The sequence below is a fragment of the Patagioenas fasciata genome, chromosome 9 (assembly GCF_037038585.1).
Source record: "Patagioenas fasciata isolate bPatFas1 chromosome 9, bPatFas1.hap1, whole genome shotgun sequence".
NCBI lineage: Eukaryota > Metazoa > Chordata > Aves > Columbiformes > Columbidae > Patagioenas > Patagioenas fasciata.
Genome location: NC_092528.1, coordinates 10,698,365 through 10,724,264, shown reverse-complemented (window position 1 = coordinate 10,724,264; position 25,900 = coordinate 10,698,365). Strand labels below are relative to the sequence as shown.

At 40.1% G+C, this 25,900-nt stretch overlaps 1 protein-coding gene across 3 annotated transcripts in view; it reads left to right on the top strand.

Moving 5' to 3' along the window:
* Positions 1–25,900, top strand: part of PIK3CB (phosphatidylinositol-4,5-bisphosphate 3-kinase catalytic subunit beta) — a 91,156-nt gene that overhangs the window by 8,559 nt on the left and 56,697 nt on the right. Inside the window, exon 2 of one of the 3 annotated variants that reach the window (XM_065845025.2) lies at positions 11,207–11,380. The gene's annotated coding sequence lies outside the window, so the exon portion shown is untranslated. Of the gene's footprint in view, positions 1–11,206; positions 11,381–12,753; positions 12,881–14,362; positions 14,381–25,900 lie in introns of those variants that run through there. The other 2 variants (XM_065845026.2, XM_071812434.1) reach the window with 2 other exon arrangements.

The following is a 25,900-nucleotide window of genomic DNA, read 5'->3' as shown; positions in this document are numbered from 1 at the left end:
TAAGGGTGTGATACATGCAGAGTTTGCCCAGAAGGACTTATTTCAAAATACTTTATTTCAGGCAAGATGTGTAGTATGGTAGTACGGGATACTGGTTTGTCCTTTTAAGCTACACTACAAAAGGACTTTTCAGGTATGTCTTAGCAGGGAGTGGAAAAACAGTGAGACAGGATGACAATATTCTGTGTGCTGACAGCGCTGGGAGGGACAGTGTCCTGGAGGATCTATTACCCACTGTAATGAGAAAAACAGAGCATCTTTTGTTGAGTCTCCCTGCATTGTTATTCTAATTGAGTTTACACACTGCAACAGCCTCACTGCTTCATCAGATACTAATTAGGATCTATTCATATTTTTTCATCTTTTGAGGGAGGTTATCACCTGAACTTTAACAACTCAAAATAATCAAATTTTTAATAGAGTTCATATGGCCAAGCCGCTATAGAACTGCATGTCTATTCTCTCAGCTGTCGCCATGGCGGGAGGAGAGAAAACAACAAAAGAAAATCATGCTCAGTTTTTCAAGGTATGTTTATGGTAAATAATAATTTAGCTGAGCATCATCAATTCATAGCTTTGTGTAAAATGACTGAGACACAAAGCATAATGGCATATTCTTTGATAGATCACCTGACATCCTGTAACAGGGCCTCATTTTCTGTATCTATGTGTATTTCTTTTTTAACATATATCTCTGAAAGATGGTAGTTTGATTTGTGACTAAGATTAGAAGAGATGAGGTATGCATCTCTAATACTTCACTCAAGATTTTTTCACAAAGGCATATTTAACATTAAAGTTAAGTATATATCTGTTTAGTTAAATCATTGGAGGAAAGGACTAATGTTAAATTATAGTGTTTTAAAAGGTTATTTTGGATATATTGCAAGAAGAGGTTGGCACGGGATGGTTTTTGTTAGGTTAACAGGCAATATTTTACAAATAGAGACCTTTTCACTACAGTAGGGAGATTTCTTTTTCAGTATTGTGACCGTTCTAGGTACTGGATCCATTTGTTGTTAATGGTGCTTGAGAACAAACATGGCACTTTTAAGGTGCATGAGAGATTATATTATACTTGACACTTTTTGCCAGCATGAAATGCCCCTCTAGTGCACACTATAATTGATTGACCCTACCTGGAAGTTGTACTTGGCAAAATAAATTTTGAATATAGTTTAACGACAAGGTAAGGATGTGTTTGTAGTTTCAGTTTAAATAATCCTGTGTTTGTACTAGTGATATGGTGGCATGAAAAATGCTGTTGGATGTGCATGGTATAGTTAAAGGCAGTGTGCTCTCATTTAATGGTATTACAGCCCTGCTTTGCTTTAGCAGCTCACTGTAGTTCAAAATACGGATGATTGCAGCTGATATAGGCTTGCCAAAGTCCTCTGCTCGAAGCTCTGTGAGTTAGTGTACAGTAGTAAGGATACAGACCTAGGAGTAGACAGATATGTAAACATTTCCATATGCCAAATGTGTACAGGCTCTCATTACCATCCAGTCTTGGCCTTCCCTAGTTATCATTATCTGCCAGATAATGAGTCTGCTTCCAGCAGCCTGGTGGGATGTGGTATATAGGACTCATGCAAAGAAGGCTGGGAGGCTGTGCAGGGCCTGCTGTGGTCCTGCCTGACCCAGCTTTGGAACAACAAGGTTCCAGTGGATGTCAGGCTGAGGTCTGTCATTTCTTGCATGCATTAAAAGATAGAAGGCCAAATTACTGTGAAGTTGCAGGGTGGAGTGGATTGAATACATCTATACGTGTATGCAATGTGCACAGTATTAAGCCCCCTCAGCAAAGCCCCTCTTCTCTGTCTGCAGCACTGCGTCCTGCATTACCCTGTGGGTTGCTGGTGTGGAGGCTGGAGCAGACACCAGCCCCTTCCCCGGGGCCTGGAGAGACGTGTCTGGGCAGGGGACATGCTGCTGTTTGCACCCAGTCCTGGGTGGGTGGAGGAGAAAAAGGAGAGTGCAAATGCATTTCTGTTGCTGTCATCACATTCCTCACTGTATAGGGAATTTATACCTGAGCTTTGGTGCCCTGGGTGCCCTGAGTGAAAATAAACAGCTTTTCAGTTGAATATAATTTCTTGAAAAGTCCAGAAGCCACTGGTCTTTCTGAGAGTCCACTCAGCCTGAGCAGTAATGTTCTTAGAAGTCTGGAAACCGATAGTTTTATTGGTCTTTCACCAAAAAAAGTTATTTCACAGATATAGAAGAGTTAAGAATGCAGTGAGTAACTCTTTCTTAGGAAAGCAGCAGTGGCTACCCAAAGCTTTTTCCAAAGGTGTTTGCGGTTGGTTTGGTCTTTCCAATAGTTCCTCTTCTCTGGGTGAACTAAAAGCAGCAGGGAAGTAGCATTCAAAAACCTTTCTTCAAAACAGTCCTTACTGAGCACTGGCATTCCTGTGATAGCTGTAAGGCAATCATTAACTCATTGCTGCATTGCTGGAAACAATTTTATGAGCAGGACAGGCTCGTTCTGGCATGGTTTTTGCTTTGTGCCCGTCCTGATAAGCCCCGACATAAAAATAGGCCCACATCAGTTACTGAGGTGTGCACAATAGTTCTCATGTTATTGTGATCTGATTTTGCTATGGTGACCATAATTCATGTTTTCCTATCTATGCTTGGTTTTCTTTGAACGGTGACTGATACTGGTGCTGCAGTTATGCAGAGGCAGGAAGCCTACCGAGAGCTGGTGGCCTTCGGAGCTGTGATATTCAGTACCACTAATCCATTGCTCATCGAGATCTCATCTAGATGTGGGAGATCAGGAAAAAAAGGTTGCTGTAAGCAGGGGAAAAGAAAGGGCTTGGAGGAGGTTGTCCTCTGTTATTTCTGATTTCCATGTATTGCCCAAATAGGACCACATTTCTTACTAGTTGCAGTTTGTCTATGAGAGCAGTCTTGTTGCAACTAAATAACAAAACCAAGGGAAACTAATTTCACTCTAAGACAATCTTCCAAAAGTTGTATTGGAGCCAAATGATCAGCAAACATCACAACAGGTGATTAATCTCGTGTTCTTTGGATGTTCTTGTGCTTTGTTATGCCATATTGCTAATGAAGCCCTATCAAAACCCCATTAAAACCCGGTGTTAGTTTGCCCTACTTTCAGCTTGGAAGATCAGTTGAACTTTTTTTCCTTTTCAAGCGTCTTTGTGTACTATGAAAGATGTTTCAGAATCAGTGAGACCCTTCGCTCTAAGTAATGCCTAGTGCTGCCGGTGTCATGCCCTCAGTTGGGCTGCAAGTTTGATTGCCAGGAAAACTATTCATTTACACAAAGGAGAACAGTCCAACTCACCCCGCAACTCTCAGCCCTGTGCAGTTAGCAGAAATTAGAATAAATAATTTATACTTGGAAAAAGTTATAGAAAATGCATGACTTACTTTCCTACTCAACAGCTCTGTTCAAAGTTTTTGCCCAAGCACTTTTCAGAGTGGAATTTGGTGATGTTTCCTGGGCGTTCCTGAGATACTTGGCCCTAGGTCAGTCTCTGCTACAGAAAATCCTTTGAGAAAGTATACATTCCAGTGGAAAATCCCAGAAATTTCCTTGAGCAGTTCTCCCTTGGGGCTAATGGTTCTCAGCCTCACTGAGGTGATTCAAGAACCCATCTTTGCCCCAGTGATGTTTTAGCTTTTAAGCACATCCCCTTTTGGTTAGTTGGTTCAGAATTGCGTTTGCCCCTGTTGTGGAGTGTCATAGACAGTAAAGGAAAAGGAGTTACTGGCATATGCTGTGCAAATAGTGTGCAGGTCTAAAGCAATACTAAATTCCAAGGGAATTTCCTCTAACAAATTGACAAGAACTGTAGCTTCCCAACACTGTGCTGTCACACCCTTGGGAAAAACATGTGAAAATACTTAATCTCAAAATCGGGGGAAGGGAAAATATAATTAGACAATTCATTATGGGAAGCCAGGGTGGCATGAGAAGAACCCAGCTTGTTTCCGATTGGAATTTGTTAGTTGTCTTTAAACGTATTACCAGAATTGTAATATTTTGGGGACACCATGTTACCCCATTGCATAGGCATGAGGCCAATCAGAGATCTTTAGAGAAGGACATCTCTAAGTAAGGCTTCATTAGGTAAGTTTTCAAAGGGTTTAAAATCTATATTGGGAGATAGGGGAGGAGGGAGATTCCGGTCACTGATTGGTAGGAAATGCTCCATTAATATTAAGCTTTAGGTGCAGAAAAACAGAGGAAGTTATTTTTCTACTATCACAGAGGGAAGTAATACCAGTTAAGCTAAGGCCTGAAGCAGAAACATTTACTGGAAATGTTTACATGTTACTTAATACTTTGACATGCATTATTCAACTTGTGTAATATCAGCTGAGGTGGAGCAAGAAGGAATGGCTTTGCAGAAGAGTTTGTTTGCTCCCCATGGAATATTTTCCTGAGTATAGTTGCCTTCTTTGGCAATGAGGTACTTTCCAGGAATTAAAAAAATGCTCTTCAGCCACACTTTTATGAAGTGCTGGAATGTGTTCTCTTGCAGAGGTGACCTAACCTCATCCAGATGGCCCCCATTTCTCTGAGCAGTGATATCCTGTCAGTCTGTCTTAATCGTAGAGCAGAATCGCAACAAAAGCCCCCTGTGAGCCCCCTCCAAGCAGGGGAACTACATACTAAATGGTGAAGCCATTTAAATGGATGCACTTCTCATAACGAAAGCCCACTTTCCCTCTCAGAGGTGTACCCAGCAAGTGCTCTCTCCTGAGCAAACTACTTAGCGTTTGCTTCAGTTTTCCTCATGCATCTGAAGGACTTTATGAACTGCAGCCAAATGGGCTGCCCTTGGGGAAAAAAGCAAGAGTTTGTCTGTTCATAGTAGCAACGTCTCAGTGATACGGTGAAGGAGAAATAGATGGGGAAGCGTGAAGCTAAGCTGGGATCTCTCTGCTTCCCTCTGTGTTTACTTAGCATTCACACAGACAGTAATTTCATGATTCACCTGCTGAATGATTTGTTTCGCTGACAAAGCTGCGATAAATAGAGACTTGGCATCATCTGTATAGTTGTTTAATCTAAAGGTGTATGAGTCATCATATAAATGAAGCTTTCAGACTTGTGATAGATTGCCAGACAGAGTGGGAGAAACACACACATACTTTGATATGGTTAATCAATACATGGAAATGTTGTAAAATGTGATTTAGCACAAAGCTTGGAGTTTCCAAAAGAGGAAGGCAGGCTTAATTTCTTAGTCTTGAAAGTAATAATACACTTTTCCTCTTATGCTGCAGCTTTTTAATTTTTTTTTTTTATTTGGTGGCACCCAGCCACATTTAGTAACATTAGCTATTAAAGACTAAAAAATTGAGATGATGCATACGTATCTCGAAGAAACTGTCTAAAATACAGTTCCTAGAGATAACACAAGTCTTTCTGATTCAGGATGACTGGAGTGTGTAGCAACAAAAGGCTGTGCGGAGCATTGCTTGGGAAGATGTACCGGCATTTTAGGAGTATTCCAGAATCTCTCCTTTGTTGGTTGTTTAGTGGTTGTCAGTAACACTTAGTGGGTGCTGTTCTGAAATGTGTCAGTGCTGATTTTTCTGAGGGTAAGTCTCATGGTTTGTGATCACAGGAAGTTAAATTGACAAAACTGTGAGATTAAAGTGTTTGTTCCAGCAGAGCACTGAATATTCTTGGTTCCCACTGACTTAAGTGGGTCTTAGTGACTCTTTTTGCACTGATCTTAGTGTAGAAGAGCAGCTTTATAGCAAAACAATGTTTGATATGATTAGATGCACATGAATTAGTATGAAAGGCTTCTACACACTTGAAACAACCTTAATAAGAAATGTATAAATGCCTTTTGAATGCCTATATGCTAGACATATGTAGTTTTGTTAGTTCCTTCAAAAATAGAAACTCATAAGTAGTGTTAAAATTGTAACATATTCACCAGGGAAAAGTTCAAATCTGAGACTTTTAAATAGAGTTTCAAAATAACAGTCCATTTGCAGCTGAAAATGTACATTTTTAGAGGAATTAAGTTGCGTGCATGTTACATGTAAAAATTTGTTATTTTTCTTGTGCTTACTGATTTTGAAAATTTTACATTAACTTTTTCAGTTTGCTCTGATATGTAGGTATCGATAGGTATAGATGTACTAGCTTTCTAATAGTGTGTAATAAACAATGAGATTAAACTGATCATGTTTTTCCATGGGCTAGTGAAACATTAATGCAGTACATGTATTTTGCGGTAGCAGTAATATATCACATTTGCTTTATCTCTTTCTTTGGTTTGCACATGACATGTAACTTGTGTGAGAAAAAGAAAGACTTGTGTTTGAGCAAGTTTTTCATGACACGAAAATGGCACGTGACCAAATTCAGAAGTGGTGTTCACTGTGTACTGCAGGTCAGTAAATGTATTTGGCTCAAAGGATAACTAGATTGGTGTAATTTAGGGGCTAAAGACTCCGTGGTTTCTGGCTCATGGCAGTTCTACACGAAACGAAGGCTTGCTAACCCTGATTTACACCATTGTGACTGAACAATTAGCTTCTCTAAGAAAACTCAACGAAACATCAGTTGAAAGTCTTCTGCAAGGTCAAATTCAGAACTAATATAGCATATTTCTTATCCTTTGTTATAAAAAAGTGTGATAGATTCAATAGTATTTGTGATCATTATTCATTTTCAAGGTTGTTACATCTGTTCTCAGAATAGCCTTAACAAAAAGACCAGCTAGAAAATAAATATATAAAGAAGGTTGGAGAGATATGGATTTCTTTAAACCATTTGTGTTCCAGTTCCCATAATGAATCTCTTCCTAGTCTTTGCCTCTGTCTGAGAACAGTAATACACCATTAACCCAAGAGATGTAAAACGTGCTGTGCTTGGAAGGGTGTCAGAAATTCCTCCTGTAAGGATGGGAAGGTCTTTTATTGCCTTTTCAATTGTTGGACAGTCTAATCCTAGTGAGCATTTTAGCAAAATGGAACTACTAAAGTAATATGAAGCTTGATGTTTGATTTTCATAATCAGCATATTGCAAAGATGAACTGGTAACATAGTTGTATCAAGGCAGGTATAACAGCTATTACACTTGAAGTGCTATCTGACACATTACAAGCTGCTGGACATTGAAGCCTATTTTTAGTAAAAGAATAAATAAGCCGGCTGTGCCCTACTTTTTGTTAAAATGTGTCATGGGATCTTTATATTTGATTAGAAAAGTCAGCAGAAATAACACAAGGGAACTCAGTGCCTCATCTAAAAACTGGCAATTCTAACAATCCTATGCTTCTCTTCATTACAAAAATATGTTAATATTGGGTATGAGTTCAGATCGATAAAGTGGGCAGAGGAGATGACAGCTGGTGGGAGACTTGCCTGTGTTGTGTGAGGTTATGTGTGAACAGAAGTCCTGGTTCTATTAGGCACAAGCTATTCAAGATGCTTTTGACAAAAGAAGTTATTTTGTATTGATTAATGGAACTATTTTTGCAAAATCTGTGTGAGGAAACTGGAAAAATGAAAAACTATTTAGAGATATTTATATATAAAGAGAGAAAGTAGCAGCAAAGTCAGACAGCTTAGAAAAAGTCAGACAGCTTAGAAAAAGTCAGACCTTACTCTTCCTAGTTCTGAGCAGTTTTTTTGGATCTTCACAGGCTGATATAAGGTAGATGTCCACATACCTCATGAACAAGCTGTCTTGTGAAGTACAGCCATACCCAGAAACCTCTGTTTGCTGTGAGCAGATGCAGAAAATAAGTGACTACACATACATTTACTATTGTATAGAATTAGTGACAACTACGTACTTTCAACCAGTTTCTCTACAGATAAGTGATATTAAAAAATTGCTGATTTATTACAGTAGAGTTGGCATAGATTGATCAAGAATGCCACCATTTAAAGGTATCTGCCTAAGAGCTCCTGATCCTGGAGTTCCTGTGATTTGGAAGCAATATGATGATGTACCCTCTAGGGGTGGGTTTGAAGGGTAGGGGAGGAGGGTTCAGCTCCCAGCTCTCCCTGGCATGCTTGCAGCCTCAGGACAGAGGGACTCTCCAATTCCACTGGTCCACAACCCAGATTTAGGAAGCCCAAGAGAAGCAGTTGTGCTCTGTGGGATCACAACCAAAGCCAGTACTCCAGAACTTTGGGTTAAGGCCTCTTTCCTGCTGGAGCCTGTGGCCGGATGCCAGCTCAGGCAGGTTGTCTGAGCGGGGCAGAGGGGCAGGAGCTGAGGCCCTTCATGCCTACTGTGTCCATCAGCTGCCCTGCTGGTACTTCTGGTGTGGTACAGTGGCCAGGGGAGGTCCGGGGGTCGAGGAAGAGGGCCCCTATTTCAAGTGACTTGCGTCATTTAAGTTAGGCTTACAATTTTAAAATGAGAAGCCTCAAACATGGAATTCAGTAGACAGAACTGAACAGGGAAGTGCCAGGATGCTGAACATTTGAGTATCGGTGCTGCTGGCTGTTTGAGGTGCTGCTGTAGGTTTGCCTCTGTGGCTCCTGTACATAGGCTGTAAGTTCTCAGAGAACTTCTTCACTGAATATTACACACATTAAATAACTTGGCTTAGCAAAGCACTGCTAAAAGCTGCTTGCTCTTGCTGCAGGCTGTAGCTTCATTAGCCAAATTCAGCATCCGTTTTGTCTGACATCTGCATTTGCAGTCTGGTACTGAATGTCACTCAGTCCATTATTTGCTGCTGCTCCCCCTTCACCGGAGTCACTGTGAGAAACAAAGAGAAGCTTATTATAGACGCACACGTGGGTGCAAGCGCAGGAAAAGAGACCAATGGACTGTACAGAACACCTTTGAAGGAATGTTAAGCTTCCAAAATTGAGTTTGTGTGTTATGCAGAGGCCCTAATGGCAACCATCAGCTTTGATCTCTGCAGGGTTGGGTGGGGAAGGTCCAGGCCAGCTCTTATTTATCAGCTGCACATACTCTACCTTCGCTTTCGCATAATTTGTATGTTTTGTAGTACTCTAACCTAGTATATGCAATCATGTATAGACTTAGGTAAACATACTTTTAACATACGGAATTCCTTGGGAATCTCTGAGTATTTCCTTTTTAGAAGCTTAAATATAGACATTGACAGTTAAACCTGATTCTTGTGATTTATTTTTTCTAAACATCTATGTGATTATCTCTGGCTTGAGACAGTAATGCCAAAGTTATTTGCTTCTGCTTATTAACACCTCTTAAATTTCAGTGACTAATGAGAGATTCTGTCCCCCAAATGTTAACAGCCCTACTACCTGAGGCAACAGGGAACATTTTTTGTTGCCTAGTATAGATGAAAGAGGGACTTAAAATGGAAAAGTTTTGTTGATTCCAGATAAGCTATTTTTGAATGTTATAATCCAAACTGGATTTCCTCTAGTGACTACTTAGGGGACTGTCATGTTATTTTTTATACATGAGATATTCTAAAGTCTTTTATTTGGATGACAGCAGACACCACACTGACAAAGGAATGAGACCGTGAGGTGTAGAGTGACCATTATTCTCTCTACCATTGCTCATGCAGTTTCTGAATACAAGTTGTTGGGTATTTTTTCTTTTTTTTTTTTCTTTTTTTTTTTTTTTTTTAAGGAAATACTCATGATAGATTCTCATCTTATTCTGTATTTGACACAAAATGTTCATGTGCATTAACTACCCAAAGCTGATTTGGTTTGTAGATGTTGCCACTGTATTACAGTATCAGACATGAAGCATGTTCCTGGGAGCATTTAAGTTTTGTAATAAATTATTTCTAAGCACCTCCTGCCCAGTATTCAGCTGTGTTCTTGATCATTGTCCTTCAGATTTACTAACTTGTGTTTTTTTCACACCAGCTTTTTCTACATTGGGCCAAACATCCTTCATGTGCCGTTTCCACTTGCATTTTCTTTCTCCCTCTGTCCAGGTCTGCTGCCACAGTTCTGTGATGTCTGCAGATACGCAGACAACTTTTGCGTTAGTTCCTTACTTCTGATTACTGCAGTGACACAGGGCTAAAATAATGTAAACCCAGAATGCTGAAAATGACACATTTTCAAGTGACCAAGAATGTGCCCTAGGTGTACAGCTGTTTCACATGCAAAGACATGACTCAGATACAGCCTTTTCAGACAAAACCCTTTTGTTATACTGAGAACACATGTAACAATAGCCTGGGGGGGGTGAGAATAATAGAACATTTGTTGTTTTGTAAAGGGGGTAGGAAGAGAATCAAAAGATAAGGAAATTGAAAATTAAAATTACATTTAAGTCTGAGGGTTTTTTCCACTGCCACATAGGGTATGAAAACATATGTTTCAACACAAGTTCCGTATCCATATTGCACACACTGTCCATAACAACTCCGTGTGTGCCAAGAACATGAATGTCATGCAAGTTGATAAACTACAGTCTGAAATATGTTGATAACTACTGATTGAGAGCTCTTCACTCCAGCTGCTAAATACTGATGTTGTATTTAGAGGCATTAAAACACAAAATGCAAAGGAAATTTGAAGTCAGAGATTACAGCCCTACAGAAAAAAAAATCTCTCTTAGCAGATTTCATTGAAGTATATTCATAGATATAGCAGAAATTGACTATACAAGACAATTCTTAAGTGCTTGGGGCTTTGTGCATGACAGACACCTCAAGGCATCATTATTCAATTGAAAAGATGGCAGCACAGGAAACAGATTTTGAAGTTTCTGGGTTGTAGCTTTCTGCCCAGTCTAGTAAATCACTCGCATCATAGTTGATTTACACTTTACAAAGACTGCACTGGATCCTGTAGAACAACAAACTAATGTTGTGAGATCCAGAGTAAATAGCTCTTTTCTAAAAAACATTATCTAGCCTTTCCAGGCACAAAACCATTTGCCATCAGTGAGGCCAACTAGTGAGCCAAAGTTTGAATATCTAGGCCAAGACTATCTAGAATATTTAATGTCAAAACCACAAGTATTACAATGGTTTGAAAAGTTACATATCTGGGACTTTTTGCACTACTGGATTTCATTAATACCTTATTTTTCGGAACTGTATTCCAGTAGCAATGTAAACAAAATAAACAAGTGGCTCAATGTGCTTAACTAAACTTCATTATACAGGACACAATCTGCGGAGATGATACTGTCTTTGCATGATCTGTATGGTTGCTTGATTAAACCAGTTAATTTCCTTTGAAATCTACTGACTTTTTTTTTTCCCTCCTCAGGAAGAAGGGAAGTCAAGTGAAGTTACCACACTCCTGCGGTATGAAGAAGGAACATGACGTTCAGAAACAATGCCTGTAGTGCTGAGCGGCCTTAGCAGAGCTGGTTTAAAAGCAAGAAGTGGAACTATTAATTGATACACACAACAGACGGGTTGGGAAGGCAACTGACACGCGGTAGGCAAGGTTTCTCATTAACTTTAGCCCTTCCACCGAGATTTGGCATGGCGTGCTCACCACTCATGCAAAAACCCTGTTTGCTGAAATAAGTGGGGAGATCATTGTCCTTCCCATAAATTTCCTGTTAATCCATATTGTGGTTCGTTTGTTTCTTTGGAACAAACAATTAAACATGCCCTAGATGTTTTCTAATCCAAATTTAATGAATTTTTAGATCCTTGAAAACTGGTAGGTGAAGTTGATGAGGAAGTAAATCCATCCATCTTTCTGTTTTCAAAACTGGAATAACAGGAAAAATGAACAGAGAAAAAAATAGACAAGACTAATAGTACAGCATGATTATTAACATAGGGGTGTTAAAATATGCATAATATGATCATACTCTTTTTGAATGTGGACAAGGACATGCTATGCCTGGCCCTATTTTCTTTAAAGGCAGTAGGAATGTTGCTGCTGATTTCAGTGGGTGGGAACGGTGCAAGCTGCATGCAAAAGTTGTTTCATTACTGGTTACATTCCACCTTGTTTTTCTTTGATTGTGTCTTTTAAGCCTTAGAAAACGACCTATTTTTTTAATGTACTAGCTTCAATGCAATTATTCTTAAGAGCTCAGCACCTAGACTCTTAAAATGAGGATGTATCACGGAAACCACTGGCAAGGCGATAAGCTGCTATAATGAGGTCTTCCCTGCTGATTTCCAAAAGCTGCTTCGGGAGAGCTGCTCTTTGATGAGCCCTTTTCAGTGTGAACACAGGCGGTTCGGTCCGCTGCCAGCCGGCGGGGGCTGTGGAGCCGCAGGACGCGGTGCAGGGCGCGCGTCCCTTGCCCTGCCGGGCGCCTGCAGTGTTCGCAACCACGCGTGGGAAAGGCGATGCGGGAGTGCCGAACAAGAGGGAGAATGAAACTCCTCGTGACTAAGAGGGGCTGGGACGCGGCGGGAGCGGGCGAGTCCTGCTGTACCTCGCAAGTAGGGGTTTTCGCGCGGGGCTCCGCGACGGGACGCCCGTCGGGCGCTCCCCCGGACGGGCAAGGCAGGACAGTCCCCCTCGCTGCCAGCCCCGCAGCACTGGCCGGCACCGACCAGCGGTGCAGTCGGTCCCCGGCGCCGCCCACTTGCCGGGGCCGGGCTGTGGGGCCCCTCACCGCCGCGCCGCGGCCACCTCCGGTCCCCACGGGAAAATGGGCCTGGGAGAGCCCAGAAGGGGCGGGGACGCGCCGCGCCATTGGCCGCCGCCTGCAGTTTGATACCGAAAGCTGCGCTCGGGTTGGCGGCCCGCGCCCCGGGGGCGGGGCGGGGCCCAGCCCGAGGGCGAAGCGATTGCCACGGTAACCCCGGCGCCCCCCCCCGCCCCGTGCCCGCGGAGGAGGAGGAGGAGGCGGTGGCGGCAGCAGCAGCTACCGGTGGCGGCGTGAGTGAGCGGGCTCCCGCTAGCGACAGCGCCGCCGCGCTGGCTGGGGCGCGGCGCAGGGGACGGCGCCGGCCGCTGCCCGGACAGGTGGGTGTGCGCGGACAACGCGGGCCGGGAGACTTGGGCGGCCCGAGTTGGCTGTGCCGCGGGGTGCGTGCCGCGCTCCGGGGGTGACGGGACGGACCGGTGGGGCATCCGCGGGCGGTCAGGTCTGCGTGGCAGTGGGGGTGCGGCGGGGCTTCCCCTCTGCCACCGCCGCTGGCTCGTTTCGGTCCCTCCCCGCCCCGCGGCGCCGAGCTCCGGAGGAAGAGACCACTTCTCGGCTGCCGCTCGTTGCGACACGGCAGTTGCTCAACCTTGCGGGGGAAGGTTTCGGGGGGGTGCGGGGCCCGGGGCGGGCGGCGGCGGCCTCGCGCTGGTCACGGGCCGCCTCACGGGGCGCGCGGGCGCCTTTGTGCGCTGCCATGCCGCGAGCCGGCGTTGCGCGGGAGCGCGCGGCGGTAACGGCCGCCGCAACAAGTGGCTCGCGCGCATCCCGCGCGCCCCGGTCCCGCGGGTCGCTGTGCAGCCGCCCCGGGACTCGCCGCTGCGCCGCGCGCCGGCTCGGAGTCCCGCGCGGCCTCCGCGCTCCCGCGTGCCGGGCGCGGGCGGCGCCGCCTTGTGCCACCTCCGGTGCGGACCTTCCGCAGCCGCGGGGGCTCCGCTCGCACTCGGCGGCCCCTGAGGTGTTGAGCGCCTTCTCTGCGAGGTTCCGCCGGACCAGCTTGGTCTTCGCCTTGAGCCTGGTGATTTTTTAGATGTATCTTTCCCGGCTGAGAACTCTTAGTGATTGCTTTGTGATTTTTAACGTGACGTTTAGATTACTCGATCCTCCTGGCTGTTTTCAGCTAAGTTTCCGAGCACTGTTTTTCCTTCTGAACCACAGGAATTTGCATGGAAAGCAGCGTTTGTGATGTGTATTTCCAGTCAGATGCTCACTCTGCGCAGCCCGGAGTGGGCAGCGCACAGAGCGATCACTGGCAGTGTGCTGTCCCTGTATACTTTCTTAAGTGACAATTAAACTCTTCTGCAGATGAGGACTTGTTCCCGTGTAAGGGAGGAATAAATCTTGATTAGTCCTAAGGAGTTCCTAAAAGAGAAACGGAAACCTTTCACACCAGAATCGCTGGTCTGACTCTCTGTGACATGTGTATTTACAGACTGATGCTGGATACATTCCAAACTCAAGAAAGCTTAGGGTTTTTTTTTTTTTACCAGAACTTTTGTGCGTTTACCAACTTTTCTTGTCACCGAATACATTGATGAGTTTATTTCATTGGGAACTGATAAGTGTAACCGAAGTAAATGTTATGTACTAAGTCAGTGTTTCTGTTACACTGTTGATACTGAACTTTATTTGGGTTTAGGAAGTTTTTGAAGCTGAGCATTACTAGAAACCCCAGTAACACATTTATGTTTTCAGGACTGTAATTTAGGGCTTGAAGCTACGTGAATACGTGAAGGATGTCATAAAAATTCGGTCAGCCTGCGGTTTGCAGTATTAGCTAGAGTCTCCCACAGCTGTGGGTCTTCAAAAATTAGTGAAAGGTGAGATAAAACTTGCTTTTAGGAAAATTACATATGAAGAAATATTGAACATCCATACACTTGTCAAAGGGTTGCGAAGTCTAGTGGAATGCATTAAGGTGGCCAGGGAATCAATCACCAGGCCCATTGGAAACTGTAATCTAGAAGCTTCACACTGACAATGGTTTTTCGGGCTTTGGAAGATTCATGCCAGGAAGCAGTGCTTTTCATAAGAGTTAGAGAAAGAAAAGAATTATTGAACAAAAATTCTTTGGTAACTGTTTTTTTGACCTTTTTAAAAAGAATATCAGGGATATTGGTAATATCAAGAATGTTTTGGTGTGAATTGATTTGGAAACATGTTTGGGTGGATTTTCAGCTTGTAAATAAACATTTTATATATATATATATATGTTTTTTTTTTTTTTAAAGGAACTTCCTCCATACATGGTCTTAAAATATTTTTGTCGATGTCTATTTAAATATCTGGTTTTCTTAAATAAAAATCACTTCCGTTAAGTCAGGTTTCACTTCCTTGGAATATCTGATGTCATAAATTTGTTGGTTCTCTAATTGTCTATAGACTTTTGGCAGAACTCCAAATTCTAGTGTAGGAAAACCTTAAAAAAAAAAAATCTTTCTTTGATTCTTGTAATATAGTAAAGGGAGAAGGTACCCTGTCTCTTCTCCCTGATTTCACCACTCTGCTACTCTTTTCCTGTTCTTGGAAGTTGAACCTAGAGTCAATAGGCTTGTGAGATGTTGCATGCTTTTTTTAAAGTTTATGTGTCTGCAGTATGCTCTGTTTCACAAATGTGAAATTTAAAAACAAAATGCAGTAAAAATACAAGCTGTCAAGATGTTATATATACACGAGGAGGGTGCAGGAAAAATACTGTTATTGTTTAGAGGCTGGGTGGAAATGCGTGTTGGTGTTTTGACTGTTTGGCTAGAAAACTGATAGTCTACTTCAGTGACCAGAGGCACAGAGTTGAAGTAGCATAAGTACTTTTTCATAGATCTGAGATACATATGCAAGCTTTACCCTTGGTTCTCTAAAAGGTGCCACTGGTTAACTTATCTGAAAATAAATACTAGGTTGTTGGGCTGTGGAATGTGGCATTGTATTTTATGCAAAGTCCATGGGGCTGCTTCAGTTTGAGATTGACTTTCTGACTTGCCACACTTGGTAGCAGCAGACCGTTAAACTGTGAAGTTAACCATTTTTCACAACTGGCAATTTCTGTGAAAGCAGGCAGTCCTGCATAGAAAAATCTGAAATAACCGTCATTTTCACAGTTACATAGGAAAGTTTGCCCCTTTTTTTTTCTTAGTAAATGTGTGTTTGTACTCAAACTGATACAGTTGGAATATTGACACACATGGTGTTACAGACTACATCTCAAATCTCAGTTCTTGCCTCAGAATAGGAGGACTTCGAATCACAGGAGGCTAAAAAATATTCAGTATTAGAGGCCGACTGGGTTAAACAATTGCATTAGAAATTTAGTAGTTTTCTAAAATTAATTTTCAGAAATTGGAGTTGTAACTTGTAAGCAGGTAGTTTTGCTTTGAGTTGGCAAGGTGGTCCAAAATTATGGTCCAAAATTAACAGCAGGTAACAAAGTTGTGGTTCTGTTAGCTATCACAAATCAGAGATCCTGCAAGGTTAAGGTTACGTCTATTTGTATAATGCCTGAAGTACCAGTTAGTTCATGTGCAAGGTTGACCAATCTGTTTTACAATCTATCAGATTTACATGGGTAAGTCTTTATATCTCAACCTTTGGTGGAAATAAATTCAGGAATGTGGTTCCATTTACATATGTTAAAGTTGCAGAGTGAGGCCTTCATATGCAAATACTTGCAGATATGTAGCTACCAAAATAATTGAATTTACATAGTGGCTTCAGAAGATTAAAGAAACAAATAGTGATGCTGATGTGTCAAAAAAAGCTTCCTTTGAGAATTAGGATTGGAGCAATTACACTGTATCTCACTGGTAGTTTTGTTGAGGGGGCATGCATATTGTTTATTTATTTTGGTTTTGGCAGTTTAAGTAACCAAAGTTTAATTGCTAGCATGGTACAGAATATGACCTCTGGTTAAATTGGTTGTATGCAAATAGAGGACCCAGACTGTCCTCAGGTAGTCTTTGCTACTTCTACTTGGAGGCTTTGACTGCTTGGCCATGGGAGAGGAAAATTACACAAATATTTTTCAGTTGTAATAAAAAGGGAAAAAAAGGGGGCAGGGGTTTGGAGGGGAAGGGAGAAACTGTGAGAATTTTGATTATTCACTTTCTTATCTTAGATACTCTTGACTTAAAGTTGTGAATTAATTGAACTCAGGAGTAATTTTGTGTCTTTGGAGCTAAAGCTACATATATAGAAATATTTTTTCTATTTCAAAAAGAGTATAAGAATGATGAGTACTGTAATTTTTCTCTTGATGCAAAGTATACTTAATGTAAGTTTGCTACTTAGAGCTTGCTTCTGTTTCTTTCAAAATTGTTAAACATGCATTTTTGATAATGTTGCATTAAATTTTCACTGTGAAACTGAATTAAGGGTGCTCTTCTGTTTCCAGAAAATCTTGCTATTATTTGCAATAGCTATTCTGGTTTTTAGAATAGCTTTGTGAATTCTGTATCAAAATATCTGAAAGGAACTCTATCAGAGATATCAGTATCTAGTTTTATGCTTGTGTAACTTACTGTGTAACATTACTGTGTTGCTGTAATGCTGAACAGTTTTACTTCCCATCTTAGGTTGATAAATAATCCCCAGATTTTTGCTGCTTCACTTTTTTCTTTTTTTTTCTTTTTTTTTGTCTTTTTCTTCTTTTTTTTTCTTTTTTCTCTTTTTCTTTGTTTTTTTTGTTTTAATTTTTTCTTTCTTTTTTGTTTTCTTTTTCTTTTTTTTCCTTTTTTCTTCCTTTTTTTTTTTTTTTTTTAAAAACAGCAAATCTGAACAAGGGAGGTATAGTTCCTTGGGACAGGAAGGAGTGAGTTGAACTGATCAGATAGATTTACCCCTAAAAATAAAGCACTTCTAAGAGATCATGAAGAATTGTGAATATTGCACATAAAATAGCTCTATAAATAAGCTTTTTTTTCCAGAAACTGACAGTTGATTCAGAAAGAAATGCCCTGTAATAGGAGAAAAAATGTGTCGTCAGTTTAATTTTTGTGCCTGCACGTGATGATATCTTTCTTCTTTCCATGAGTTTACTTGTAACAGGGGAGGAGGTGACAATGCTACGATTTCTAATTTCTTTTTTCATGAGACCCAAGTAAGTGGTGTGTGCTCATTATTGTATTTTGAAGTTTACTTTTGGGGACTACCAAAGGTTTTGATTCAGGAGTCTAAACTTCTTTTCACAATATTCTCCTGAGGCTTTTGTTCCCAGATGTCTTGGATCCAGAGGAGCAAGCAGAGGCTTTTTTTCATGCATTAATTTGGAACTGATGAACATTTGCAAGTGATGAGGACCTTGAATGTTTGGTCTCACTTTGGGTCATTCCTGTCCTCCCCTTGCCCCCAGGCACTATATATCCACTGGATTTAAAATGGAAAAAAACAAACAAATGAAACCCAAACAAACCAACAACAAAACCCAAAAACCAAATCAAAACACCAAACAAACAAAACCACGACAACAAACTGTAAGAGGATTCAAAGATGAGTTAGATGAGGCAAGTTCTGAGTTTGCATCAACTGGCAGCATGTGTGCAATAGCTTGTTTGGATAGTAGAGGCAGCTAAATAGTTCTGTGGAAGTCATGGGAGTGTTTGTGGTTTGTGTTGTCAGTTAACAAGTATTAATAAGAATATTAGTGCGTCTTTGGTTTTAGGACACTATTGTTATGAGGCATTTGCTGATTTTCAGAGTTTCTGAAAGTTTTCTTGACTGCACAGAAGATATCTTCAATGAAGCAATGAAATATTTTTAAAACAAGCATGAGAATAGTTGCAGCGCTTTTGTTTGGAATGTACAATAGCTGTCGTTCTGTAGGATCGACCTGACATTTTAATAGGCTCACAGTCCTGCTGTCAAGTGGGTTTGTGACAGATTTAATGAGGAAGACTTGTGCTTGTCAACAGCTACAAAGTACTAGAAGCTGTTTGAAAATCAGAGTAGGTGGATGGTTTATAGAAAATAAAACAACTGGTAACATTTGTAGTGCTTGAAGTTCTTGTGGTAGCGATCTATTGAGCAAGGTCTGTTTCATATTTTGTAAATAAGGTTCTTGAGAGATGGATTTTGATAACATTGCATTATTTAATTTTCTAAGAATGAAAGGTGATATTTTGAAATGTGCTGTATTATTTTAAGAAATTGATGTATGTGAATATAGAATGCTAATAAGAGAACGATATAGAGCATACCTGATTTTAAAAACTGATTACGTTTGTGTCACTACAAATAATCCTCAAAGACTGCTTTCAGGCAGTGCAGTATGATGGTTTTCTGTTGGTGATACGAATATTACTATTGAGTGTTGTGTGTCCTCCAGCCAGCTGTGAGTTAGCTTGTGGTTTGTGTATACACACATGGGCACAGGCACAGAGGAGAACAGGTAAACAAGAGTAAATGTTGTTAGTAGAAACTCAATCTAAGTACAAAGTTGATGTGGTAGAAAGACGCACATAAAATGTTATTTAAAAATCATATTGGCTACTGTATCCCCTTCCTGACTGGCTTCATGCCTCAAATTCCTTCCTGTTTTTGAAAAGCACTTTGATCTTTATGCTTGTACTTTTTTCCACTTCACCCACCTTTCAGTATTCCCGTGTTTTTTTGTTTTGTTTTGGTTTTTTTTCATCTTATAATCTGTCTTTACATTTACTACTCTTGGCTTATTCCTTCTCCCCAGGTCCCCAGTTATTTCCTTCCCAACCCAAAGAAATTAAGGACCTGTATGTTAACTATGTTTGAGTCTTCACTCTGTTAAGTGTCTTGTCTTTTTGGACTGCTGCTTCTTGGGGGCACAGGCTAGTTCCTTATAGTGCCCTGGGGAGCCCTGTCCTGAGGATGTGTATTAGAAATAATTTGTGTTTGACAAAGTATTCTATTCTGTAAAATGGAATCTGCAGAAGAAAGGAGTCTCTGGTGACAGCTGTGTGAGGAAAGGAAACCAGCAGTGACAGGTGAGGTCCAGGCTGGGAAATGAGCTGACTGCCGTGGTGAGGGCTCAGTGCTCTGGGACCAGAGGGACATGGGGGAGATGTGGGGGCTGCTGTGGTAGGAGTTGTGATGCTGGGAGGCTTGCTTTTCAGTACTCTGTGTTTCAGTGCTTGAAGAAGGCTCACGATATTGTTTGTTCTCTGCTGGTGCTGGGATGTTGATTTATATTTTTCACATCCCTTTTGGACTTAAATGGGTGTTGCTAAGGGGGGCAAGGTCTTTGGGATTCTCCATTGTGTGTGGTGATCTAAAAATCAAGTAACAAGCTGTAGGACAGGAGGAAACAGCCTCAGGTTGTGCTGTGAAGGTTTAGATTGCATATTGGGAACAGTTTATTCATGGACAAGTTTGTCAGACATTGGAACAGGCTGCCAGGGAAGTGGTGGAGTCACCATCCCTGAAGGTGTTTAAAAGACATGTAGATGTGGTGCTCTGTGATTGACTTTGCAGTGTAAGGTTTACAGTTGGAACTGAAGATCTTGTAGATCTTTTCTAAGCTAAGTGATTCTATGATTTTATTCTTTCAGTTTTCTTATGTCAGGTTTGAATGGGAGTTTCATGTGAGTCCTATGTGCACCATGACATTAGGATTGAGACATAATATCAGGAGGTGAAGAGTGTTTGTCTGCATCTGCTGAAGTATTTTAAATTATGTACTCACAGTAATAATTGAAGTGTGAAGAGGTGTGTGTATGTGTGCGGAGAGGAGCTGTCTTGTTTTTCTTTTAATGGGAGGACTGTATTTGGGAATCTGTGATAAATGCTGACTGGAAAGTGACTAGTAGTAGTTGCTGAACCCTCTGGAGTGAAGAAAAGCATCATTAGTCTGGCAGATTGTCAGCAGCAAATGGTACATTAATTTTTGGCACAGAACTCTTGCTAGCAAAAAAAGAAGCTTTCCTTTCTGTTGTTAATAATAAAAATGAGGAGGGGCTGATTATCTGCTCTCAGCAGGCTGATATTGTTCAGCTTCTTTTCAATATCCACGTAAAACAAACTCAATGCTTTTGACAAAAGCGCTTTTATATTTTATTAAAAATAAAAACATACTTTCTGATATCCTAATGATCTGCGTCCATGTACATAACCGATTTTTCTTTAATAATGTTATTATGATTGCGAACTGTATCTATTGCAAAATTTCAGATGTTATTTAAAGATGAAGATATACTAGTTTTAAGATGTGTATTAAACTGTATGGAATATGGCGAGTCTTCATCCTAGGCCAGTTTTACTTCCCTAGCACTTCAGAAGCACTGTTTTACATCTACTACTAGTGGTAGTAATATAAGGAAGTCCTTTTTTTTAATTAAAAATGTCTATTTGCAGTTGAATTAGGTAATATCTAGCTATGCTGAAAATTTTAGTAAGCTCAACGTGGTGATTGCAATTTATTTTTTACCTGGGTAATAATAAAAGCATTTTTCTTTACTGAATTGTTGCTTCAAGTGTTAGGGTCCTATTTTTTAATACCCAATGTGATTCTGCCTAAGCTCTTAGAGTTCAGCTAATGTAAGTATATAAAAATTGTTTATTTTTATACGGCAGTCTGTTTTGATAACTACACTAATTTCTGCTTCCTTTGTGTGCTGTAAATAAATCTGGTGCATGAAGAGCTACAGTGATTAAGAGTAGCAGGAAAGTACTGCATAAAAAGGAAAGTTTATTTAGTAGGAATTGAATTCTTCAGCAAAAACAAGATTTGCATGAATATGAAGATGTAACTTAAGAAGTTAGAAGTAATGTTAAGACCACAATCAGGTCTTTTCCTCATCAGTTCTCATCCAAATTTGTACTAGTTTCATCAAGATTTGCAGCAGCTCTGTATTTTTTGAAATCAAATGCGCATATTGGGTGCTTTCATAATTTCTGTCACTGGAAATACACTGAATTGCAACTCACTTTGTATTTGTTTTGCTGTTAACCGCAAGATGACAAAAGTCCTTACCTATTTGCACTTTTAAAATTAAGAACTTTTCACTCTCAATTTTTTCCTTTACTCCATTTTGTTTGACTTGAAAGCTTCAACATTCATTCACTTGGGTGAGAAATACACTGGCTAGGGATTTGTAATAATTAGATTCTATTTCCAAGTCTGTTTTCATCTGTGCATTGGGGATGAGGTGGTTACTTTTTTCTTTCTTTGTTGTCTTTTCTTGGTAAACTTTTCTTGTGTTTATGTCCTTGAACATACATAATGTCAACTGTCTTGGACCTTGAAGTATGTGAGATGCCACTTCAGGATAAATGCAAACACTTAATTAAAAAATACTTTGTAGCAGCTCTGGGAGTTGAAATGGACAGGAAATAGGTTTTATGTGCTTTGTATTAGGATAGAGAGAAGGTAAATGTATTTCTAAGTGGTCCCATTTAAAAAAAATCCATTTGGGTGGCCACATATGATCATCTCAGCTTCTGCACAGCCTTACTTTGCCTAGTATCTGCGAGAATGCTTTTGTTGAAAGAAAATCTCCTTTATTGTATTAAAAACAGGAGGAATTATTAATAAAAGTAGGTAGAAACACTGTAGTACAACAGCTAAAGTATTTTTAAAGTATCAAAAGATTAAAAAGTTAGAATCCTTAGTGTATTGTTGTCATGGGAATAGAAGTTTGAGTGATTAACCCCCTTCTATTTATAGCTGTTTCCTCTGAGTTAATGTTCCTGTTCCAGTTAACTTCTAGGTAAATTTTATGAGAACGCAAAGCAATTCTTGCCTTAGTGTGTCACTGCGGCCAATCATTTCAGTGTCCTCAAGTTACTTTCTTTTTAATGTGAATTTCACACGTTGTCTTGCTGTATTTTCAGATTTATTTGTACTTCGATAGCTTGTCAACTTTTATTGCATGCAACTACAGAATTTAAAGAGGCCTTCAGCATTTGTTGGTTCGTTTTATCTTCCCATCACTACTTGACCATTGTTAAAGTAGTGGTATATCACTGGTTAAGACTCATCTTCTGGGGTTGCTGGCTCATGAGAATGAGAGCTGCAGGCTGTGTGTGCTATACTGATAAAGCCGGAAAGGGCCAAACCTAATATATACCAATTATTATGAAAATTTTCCACTCACTTGATGCCCAAAGTTGCTTCTTTGTTGTTAATTTAATTGGGGCTTGTTGGCCAGGAAAGTAGCATGCTACTTTTACTGTGCTTTTTAACTCTATTTGTGGAGTAATGAAGGATTTCTACCTGTTTAACAACAGTTTTCTTGAAAAACAGACAGTATGGTTGGTTAGACCCCTTATATGAGAAGGAGTCTTCAGAAACAGCAGCATTCCTGAAAATTTCAGCTCAAGCTTCTACATTTTGGTGATTAATAGACCCAGTTAATCTGTAGAAAGATTTCTTAGGGTGCAGTGGCAAATGAAGTGGTGTGGTGTTTAATTTTCTCTTGTACTGCGATGTACCTTTTTTTCCCCTGTGGTTTACTTGTGAGAAGTAAAATAGGATTATAGAAGGGCTTTGTTTTCTTTCTGACTTATCATGGGAGAGAATTTGAAAGAAGTTAAGGCAAATATTTTTCAAGTCTTTCCTCAAGACTTGTAGCCCTTGGTAAACCACACTTGTACTGTCAAGTGTGATGGTGTGAAATTTTTATCGTGGTCAAACCACTATCGTTTGTGTGAAAACTGAAAAGCCTTTGCTTTCAATTTGCAAAAGTCAGTTTTTTATTTCTGATTTCTTGGCATATTTGAAGAATCACTTTCTTAAGTACAAATGCTGCTGCTCCAGCACTCTCCTATGTGCCCAGATTTATATAGCTTGTATACTACTACCACTATTACTGTTTGGAGTTTCTTTCCACCTTGCTGTTCATGGCTCATCTCAGTGTGAGGAACTGCTTTGCAATTTGATTATCTTGAATATAGAATTATTCTTAATTTGGTTAGAGCAGTTCTATTCACCACAGCATCTACGATGCCAAGGGTCAGAAGGCATTCACCTGTGTTAGAGATCTGCCAAGCAGCCCGCTCTCTTCGTGGAAGTAGCTTATTCCCCAAGTATTTTGGTGCTCTGCTAGTGCTGCTGTCACATGGGGTCATAGTTGTTGCTACTGTTAGTGTGAAATTCGCTGAGGGGAATACACGTGGCAATCACTGAAAAAAAAGGGTACTTAGGGCAAGTTACAGCTCTAGTACTGCTATAGCTCTTCTGTTTCTCAGAATACTGAAGTAAATTTCTCACTGCAGTGTTCCCTACTGCCATGCAAAGGTTTTACTTCTGTCAGAAATAAGGCTATAGGAAAGATAGTTATTTAATGTAACCTTTTAATGAATGAAGGAAGCTGAAAGATGCCATATAGTCTGAATGACTATGCTGAGCATTGCAGCTGATGAAAATTGAGGGTTTGGGAGTGTGTGGTTTTTGTTTGTTTATTTTTCTACATCAAGTGTTCTATAATTTTAGGTGGTATGTCTAAAAGTGGTGTAAAGCTTCTGAATACTATTCAAATCTGACTTTTAGATCCAAATACAGATTTAAACTGTTGATTTGATGAGAAGAGGGTTGTTGTCTTTTTTTTTTTCCTCCCTCTCTCCCACTTTTCCTCCTCTCCTCCCACTTAAGCACTCACCTGCTTCTAGTCCAGGAGTTCTACAAATTTAAGGTTCTTAAATTATATAATATTATGAGTTGTCTTGCTAAATTATGTGGGTTTTTGTGTTTTTTTGTTGTTGTTGTTGTTCGTTCGTTTGTTTCTGGAAAAAAACAAATCCTCAAAATACCCACCCAAAACCCAAGCAATCTTCCATGAGTAGAGCCTGGTAGCCACACACTTGTTGAGTTATTCTTCCTATTATTGATATGTAGTAATGGTCATAATGAAACCTAAGTAAGTTTATTAATGTGGAGGGGAATTTAAAAAAATATGTTGGTGATGCTAGGAATTACTTATCAGCTCAAAGAAGACAGAAGCTTTGGTAGACACACACTTTTTTCTTTTTAAATAATGGATGTACCACATGAATGAGAAGATTATAGAACTTTTACATAAAGAGCCATTAAGGGCGACAGTCTGCCAATATATACTGCATTGCAGCTTTTATGATATTAATGAAAAAGTATTTAATGGAAGGGGTAAGATAATCCTGCTATAAATATGATATTAATGCAAAAGATTATATTAGAACCTGGGAACTTGATTTTTAAATTTTATATAGAAAATTTGGTCTCAAAATCACTCCCAGATACATTCTATATTTCAAACTGTGCATGGATTGCCATTGTATTGCCAATCTGAAATTCATACATAAGGGCTAGAAGGAATAGGGGTATCATAAAGCTTCTGTCATTTCAGTGTTTCAGAGGAAGTGCAAGAATAAAACCCAAACCCCAAATTTGCATTCAGGCTTGCTATTAAGTTTTCTGTTCAGTTTTGCCTGTGTTTCCTCACCCCTTTAAATGCGTATCAGGTTTGCTGTTGAGCAGCTAATAGGAGCAGGAGGGTGGCTGTCCTTGCTTTCTTCAAACTCTGCTCGTCTTGCTTCCACATCCCGCTAGTGATGCTCCCTCTCTGTTCTGAAACACAGTTGAGGTTCTTGCAGGGTTTCCATACGCACACTAAGAATCTGAATTTGCACATTCTGGCATATAGCATGCAAGTCCTTTGATAATACCCTGAGTTTTCAGCACTAGAGTAGGAGGCAACAGAAGCCTCTCTACATGACAGAGGAGAGAGTAAGAGAAAATTTAAATCCAAAGTGTTTCATTACCTAAAAAGCCTGATAGATTTGCTCTTGAGTGTGGGGTATAGCTGAAGGTTAACTCTGTTAGATGCTTCAATTTTTCTTTCATTACAACAAATATTGTTATTGATTACTTTATAGTATTTATAAGACTATGTTTAGTATTTACTATATTTATTATATTTTACTGGTGATGAAATAGTGTTGATATTTATCCACCCTTTGGATTTTGTTTTAATCATAAAGAACACAGACTTAGGTATCTGGAACATAGTGGGAAGTTGCTTCACAAAAGGGCTCATAACAATTACTGAAAAATTGTTTAGTCTTGCTTAACTCTACTAATATGTTCTCATTTACATAAAATTAAATAAGCACACAACAAAAAGTAGAATTTGGGAACTAAGTAGAGAAGTAAATGTGCATAGTTTCACCATATATGGCATTTAACAGTGTGAAAGGGAAGTGAAACATCAGCATGTGAAAGCAGTGAAGAAAACAGACTACACAAAAGAGATAATAAGAAACAGAAGTAATGAGTAGTCCTATTAATAATGTTTCGAGTAACTAAATAATTGTGATAAGATCTTTGGAGAGACAAGATGAAGACTCAGTACTTTATTTCTCGGTTTAAAATGCAAGTAAATATTTATTTAGTAACTTTTGAC